The following is a 7,596-nucleotide window of genomic DNA, read 5'->3' as shown; positions in this document are numbered from 1 at the left end:
GCGGCTAAATCCAACCATGAAGGGAGTGGTGCAGAAAGAGGTCACCAAATTACTGGAGGCTGGGATTATATATCCTATTTCTGATAGCCCCTGGGTGAGCCCTGTCCAAGTCGTCCCAAAAAAGGGAGGCATGACAGTGATTCATAATGAAAAAAATGAACTGGTTCCTACAAGAACAGTTACAGGGTGGCGCATGTGTATTGACTACAGAAGGCTCAATACAGCCACCAAAAAGGATCATTTTCCTTTACCATTCATAGACCAAATGCTAGAAAGACTAGCAGGTCATGATTATTACTGCTTTTTGGATGGCTACTCAGGCTATAACCAGATTGCAGTAGATCCCCAGGATCAAGAGAAAACAGCATTCACATGTCCATCGAGAGTGTTTGCTTATAGAAGGATGCCATTTGGGCTATGTAATGCGCCTGCAACCTTCCAGAGATGCATGCTCTCTATTTTCTCTGATATGGTGGAAAAATTTCTGGAAGTCTTCATGGATGGCTTCTCAGTATATGGAGACTCATTCAGCTCCTGTCTTGATCACCTGAAACTTGTTCTGAAAAGATGCCAAGAGACCAACCTAGTTTTAAACTGGGAAAGATGTCACTTCATGGTGACTGAAGAGATTGTCCTTGGGCATAAAATCTCAAACAAGGGAATAGAGGTAGATCAAGCAAAAATAGAGGTAATTGAAAAATTACCACCACCTGCCAATGTTAAGGCAATCAGAAGCTTTCTGGGGCATGCAGGATTCTATAGGAGGTTTATAAAGGATTTTTCAAAAATCGCAAAACCTCTAAGCAATCTGCTAGCTGCTGACACACCATTTGTATTTGACACAGAGTGCCTGCAGGCGTTTGAAACGCTGAAAGCTAAGCTGGTCACAGCACCAGTTATTTCTGCACCAGACTGGACATTACCATTTGAGCTAATGTGTGATGCCAGTGATTATGCCATTGGTGCAGTGTTGGGACAGAGGCATGACAAGCTTCTGCACGTCATTTATTACGCTAGTCGTGTTCTAAACGATGCCCAGAAGAATTACACAACCACAGAAAAAGAATTACTTGCAGTGGTTTACGCCATTGACAAGTTCAGATCATACTTAGTAGGATCAAAAGTGATTGTGTATACTGATCATGCTGCTCTTAAATATTTACTCATAAAGCAGGATTCAAAACCCAGGCTCATCAGATGGGTGTTGCTTCTGCAAGAGTTTGATATAGAAATAAGAGACAGAAAAGGGACAGAGAACCAAGTGGCTGATCATCTGTCCCGGATAGAGCCAGTAGAAGGGACGCCCCTCCCCTCTCTTGAGGTCTCTGAGACTTTTCCGGATGAGCATTTATTTGCCATTCAGGAAACACCATGGTTTGTCGACATTGCAAACTATAAAGCTGCAAGGTTCATACCCAAGGAGTACAACAGGATACAAAAAAAAGAAATTAATTACTGATGCAAAGTACTACTTGTGGGATGAACCCTATCTCTTTAAGAGATGTGCAGACGGAATAATCCGTAGGTGTGTGCCTAGAGAAGAAGCACAGAGGATCCTATGGCATTGCCATGGATCTCAATATGGAGGCCAATTCGGAGGTGAGCGAACAGCCACCAAGGTCCTCCAATGTGGCTTCTATTGGCCCACACTCTATAAAGATTCTCGAGAGTTTGTACGTAACTGTGACAGTTGCCAAAGAGCTGGTAATCTGCCTCATGGTTACGCCATGCCTCAACAAAGAATCTTGGAAATTGAGTTGTTTGATATATGGGGAATTGACTTCATGGGACCTTTCCTACCATCATACTCAAACACTTATATTCTGGTGGCAGTTGACTATGTATCAAAATGGGTTGAGGCCATTGCCACACCCACCAATGATACTAAAACAGTGCTGAAGTTCCTCCAGAAACATATCTTTAGCAGGTTTGGTGTCCCTAGAGTACTAATCAGTGACGGGGACACTCACTTCTGCAATAAACAGCTTTACTCTGCCATGGTTCGGTATGGAATTCGCCATAAGGTGGCTACTCTATATCATCCACAAACTAATGGGCAAGCTGAAGTCTCTAACAGAGAACTAAAGAGAATCCTAGAACGGACAGTAAGCACCCGTAGAAAGGATTGGGCACGGAGCTTGGATGATGCTCTGTGGGCTTACAGAACAGCATTCAAGACCCCTATAGGGACCTCTCCATACCAACTGGTGTATGGTAAGGCATGTCACCTGCCCAACTGGAACATAAAGCCTACTGGGCAACCAGATTCCTAAACTTTGATGCCAAATTAACAGGAGAAAAAAGATTGCTCCAGCTAAATAAGCTAGAGGAATTCAGATTCACAGCTTTCGAAAATGCCAAGCTTTATAAAGAGAAATCAAAAAAGTGGCATGACAGAAAACTGTCATCTAGAATCTTTGAGCCAAGACAGAAGGTTCTGCTGTTCAACTCTAGACTCAGGCTATTCCCCGGGAAATTGAAATCCCGGTAGAAGGGACCATATGTGATCACAAGTGTATCACCATATGGTTATGTGGAGCTTCAAGATAATGATTCTGATAAGAGGTTCATTGTCAATGGACAGAGAATCAAGCACTATCTTAAAGGCAACGTTGAGCAAGAATGCTCAAGGCTGAAGCTAGACTAAAAGCTCAGCAAGGTCCAGCTAAAGACAATAAAGAAGCGCTTGCTGGGAGGCAACCCAGCCATGGGGCATCAATCCTCTAAGCATTCTGCCCTATTTCTATTTTTATTTTTATTTGTTTATATAGAGTTCATTGACAACAAGGTAAAGAATCAATTGCATAAGTTCACAGGGTTACAGAAGGAATCTGCACACAAAACAGAGAAAAGGAGCTCACTGGCAAGAAAACGCCATTAAGAGCCTGTTTTGGGCGTTCAACGCCCAAAAGGGGCACCCAGTGGGCGCTGAACGCCAGTAAGGATAGCAATCTGGCGTTCAACGCCAGAAAAGGGCAACAACTGGGCGTTGAACGCCCAGGAGAGCAGCATTTGGGCGTTGAACGCCCAAAACAGGCAGTGTTTGGGCGTTCAAACGCCAGGATGGCGGGGAGGAGGTAAATTCAATTTTTCTTCATATTTTTCATTTTAATCTTAATTTTCATGTTTCAACTCATGTTTTCTTGCATAAACATGTTAAGAACCCTGATTTCTAAAATCCCTAATTTCTAAAAATCCCTCTTTAAAAATATCAAATGTATCTTAATCCATAAGCACCAAGCCTCTTTGCAAATTCAATCCAACTCTTTTCAAATCTCTTTTTTAAAACAAATCTATCTTTTCAACTCATCAATATCATCTTCAAAATCTCTACTTTATCTTTTTTAAAATCTAGATCTATCTTTTTCAAAAATCTTTCATATCTTTTCAATTTTAAAGTATATCCTCTCTTATCATATCTTCTATCTTATCTTTTCCAAATCAATCTTTTTTATCATATCTTTATCTCTTTTTTCGAAAACCCACCCTCCCTCCCTTTAAATTTGGGTTCGGCCTCCCTCCCCTTCCATCAACAATTGCACCTATCTCTCCTTCTATCCCTCTCCTTTCTTTTCTTTTGCTTGAGGACAAGCAAACCTCTAAGTTTGGTGTGTTTATCCGCGATCACTAATATCATGGCTCCTAAAGGAAAACAACCCACCCCAAGAGGCAAGAAAGAGAGCGTTCCAAAACCACTTTGGAATCAAGGGAAGTTCTTATCTAAAGAACATTCAGACCATTATAACAAAATAATGGGTCTGAGATCAGTGATCCCGGAAGTTAGATTCGATCTGAAAGAAGATGAATATCCGGAGATCTAGGAGCAAATTCGAATCAGGAACTGGGAAGTCCTAGCTAATCCTGAAACGAAAGTAGGGAGGAACATGGTTCAAGAATTCTATGCTAATATGTGGCAAACTGACAAGCAGAAACTATCTGGGACTGCTTTCTATGACTATCGGATCGTGGTCAGAGGAAAGATTGTTCATACCCACCCTGACAGGATCAGGGAGATCTTAAAGCTACCTCAGCTGAAAGATGATCCAGACTCCTTCAACAGGAGAATGATGAGAACAGACAAGGGCCTGGATAAGATTCTAGAGGACATATGTATCCCTGGAGCCAGGTGAACCACCAACATAAAGGGTGTCCCAAATCAACTCAAGAGAGAAGATCTCAAACCAGTCGCCAGAGGATGGCTGGACTTCATTGGGCATTCTCTGTTGCCCACTAGCAACCGTTCTGAAGTCACTGTTAAAAGAGCAGTGATGATCCATTGCATTATGATGGGAAAAGAAGTGGAAGTTCATCAGCTAATCTCAGCTGAACTCTACAAAATTGCTAACAAAAATTCTAAAGAGGCCAGGTTGGCTTATCCAAGCGTGATTTTTCTACTCTTGCAAGGACGCCGGAGTAAGAATGGGAATAACTGAGTATATCTCAGTTGAGAAACCAATCACCAAAGCATCAATGGAAAAACAACAAGCATAGGATGATCCCACCAAGAAGAAAACACAGGAATTTCTCCCAGAAATTCCTCAATCTGAATACTGGGAGTATCTTGAGACGTCCGTTACCAAGATACGAGAAGCTATGGAACAAATAATAAAAGAATAGAAGGAGCACAGTCAAATTCTCACCTATATGTTTAAAGAACAAGAGGAGCAAGGGCGTGACTTAAGGGAATTGAAGTGCCAGAAGTTATCTCTTGAAGGACCAAGCACCCCACAGATCAGAGGAACATCCACTTCCCAGAACAAAGGTTGTTAAATTCCAATTTCTGCTTTAACTCTGTGATAGTGTCATTATAAAAGTTCACCTTAGGAGTCATATAGTAGTAATTAGTATCTATTTTGATTTTATCTCCAATTAAGCCATAGTTTATTTTTCTCATCATCAGCAAACATGAATAAAATAGTAGATCTTTTGAATAAGAAGCAATAAAATTTCGAGTTTTTAATAAGAGAAATTCTAATTAGTTACATGTGGTGGCAATACTTTTTGTCTTCTGAATGAATGCTTGAACAGTGCATATGTCTTTTGAATTTGTTGTTTAAGACTGTTAAATTTGTTGGCTCTTGAAAGAATGATGAACATGAGACATGTTATTGATAATCTGAAAAATCATAAAAATGATTCTTGAAGCAAGAAAAAGCAGCAAAAAAAAAAGCCAATAGCCCTTAAAACCAAAAGGCAAGGGTAATAAAAAGGATCCCAAGGCTTTGAGCATCAGTGGATAGGAGAGCCTAAGGGAATAAAATCCTGGCGTAAGCGGCTAAACCGAGCTGTCCCTAACCATGTGCTTGTGGCGTGAAGGTGTCAAGTGAAAACTTGAGACTGAGCGGTTAAAGTCAAGGTCCAAAGCAGAAAGAAGAGTGTGCTTAAGAACTCTGGACACCTCTAATTGGGGACTTTAGCAAGCTGAGTCACAATCCAAAGGGTTCACCCAATTATGTGTCTGTGGCATTTATGTATCCGGTGGTAATACTGGAAAACAAAGTGCTTAGGGCCACGGCCAAGACTCATGAAACAGCTGTGTTCAAGAATCATCATACTGAAATAGGAGAATCAATAACATTATCTGAATTCTAAGTTCCTATAGATGCCAATCACTCTGAGCTTCAATGGATAAAGTGAGATGCCAAAACTGTTCGGAAGCAAAAAGCTACTAGTCCCGCTCATCTAATTAGAATCTGAGCTTCACTCAATAACTCTGAGATATTATTGCTTCTCAACCTATTAGTCTTCTATTTTATTTGTCTAGTTGCTTGAGGACAAGCAACAGTTTAAGTTTGGTGTTGTGATGAGCGGATATTTTATACGCTTTTTGGGGTTAATTTCATATAGTTTTTAGGATATTCTAGTTAGTTTTTAGTTTATTTCCATTATTTTTTAGGAAAAATTCATATTTCTGGACTTTACTATGAGTTGTGTGTTTTTTTGTAATTTCAGGTATTTTTCTGGCTGAAATTGAGGGAGCTGAGCAAAAATCTGATTCAGGTTGAAAAAGGACTGCTGATGCTGTTGGATTCTGACCTCCCTGCACTCAAAGTGGATTTTCTGGAGCTACAGAACTCTAAATGGCGCGCTTCCAATTGCATTGGAAAGTAGACATCCAGGGCTTTCCAGAAATATATAATAGTTTATACTTTGCTTAAGGATAGACGACGTAAACTGGTGTTCAATGCTAGTTCTCTGCCCAATTCTGGCGTCCAGCGCCAGAAAAGGATTAAAAGTTGGAGTTCAATGCCAGAAATGGATCCAAACCTGGCGTTGAACGCCCAAAACAGCCTTATGCACGTGAAATGTTTAAGTCTCAGCCCTAGCACACACCAAGTGGGCCCCAGAAGTGGATCTCTGCACCATCTGTCATAGTCTACTCACTTTTTGTAAACCTAGGCTACTAGTTTAGTATTTAAACAACTTTTAGAGACTTATTTTGTATCTCATGACATTTTTAGATCTGAAATTTGTACTCTTTGATGGCATGAGTCTCTAAACTCCATTTTGGGGGTGAGGAGCTCTGCTGTGTCTCGATGAATTAATGCAAGTATTTCTGTTTTCCATTCAAACATGCGTGTTCCTACCTAAGATATCCATTCGCGCCTAACTATGGAGAAGGTGATGATCAGTGACACTCATCACCTTCCTTAATCCATGAACGTGTGTCTGACAATCACCTCCGTTCTACATCAGATTGAATGAATATCTCTTAGATTCCTTAATCAGAATCTCCGTGGTATAAGCTAGATTGATGGCAGCATTCATGAGAATCCGGAAAGTCTAAACCTTGTCTGTGGTATTCCGAGTAGGATTCTGGGATTGGATGGCTGTGACGAACTTCAAACTCGCGAGTGCTGGGCGTAGTGACAGACGCAAAAGGATAATAAATCCTATTCCGGTACGACTGAGAACCTGCAGATGATTAGCCGTGCGGTGACAGCGCACCTGGACCCTTTTCACTGGAAGGATGGATGGTAGCCATTAACAACGGTGATCCACCTACACACAGCTTGCCTTAGGAGGACGTGCGTGCATGAATCAGAAGACAGAGGAAAGCAGAGATTCTGAAGACAAAGCATCTCCAAAACTCCAACATATTCTCCATTACTGCATAACAAGTAACCTTTAATCCATGCTCTCTTGTTTAATCGCAATTCAACTGATAAATATAATTGACTTCCTGACTAAGAATTGCAAGATAACCATAGATTGGTTCAAACCAACAATCTCCGTGGGATTCGACCCTTACTCACGTAAGGTATTACTTGGACGACCCAGTGCACTTGCTGGTTAGTGGTACGAGTGTGAAAAGTGTGATTCACAATTCGTGCACCATCCAGCCTTAGCTGTGTCATCCTTTTTGGAGGGAAATATTGATTCAGGAATTTATCTGATAACTGTTTCCATGTTCTTATGCTTGCTGTGGGTTGGTTATTTCACCACCTCTTAGCTTGATCTTTTACAACAAATGGAAACAGTAATAGTCTGTAGACATCCTGATCCACTTCTTTATCACGTACTGTGTCAGCAATTTGTAAAAACTGTGCCAGAAACTCAGTAGGTTCTTCTTGTGGAAGACCGGAATACTAGCAA

The sequence above is a fragment of the Arachis ipaensis genome, chromosome B8, assembly GCF_059453495.1.
Source record: "Arachis ipaensis isolate K30076 ecotype BB chromosome B8, ASM5945349v1, whole genome shotgun sequence".
Classification (NCBI taxonomy): Eukaryota; Viridiplantae; Streptophyta; class Magnoliopsida; order Fabales; family Fabaceae; genus Arachis; species Arachis ipaensis.
The sequence above is the reverse complement of the archived record's forward strand: the minus strand, read 5'-3'. Positions refer to the sequence as shown.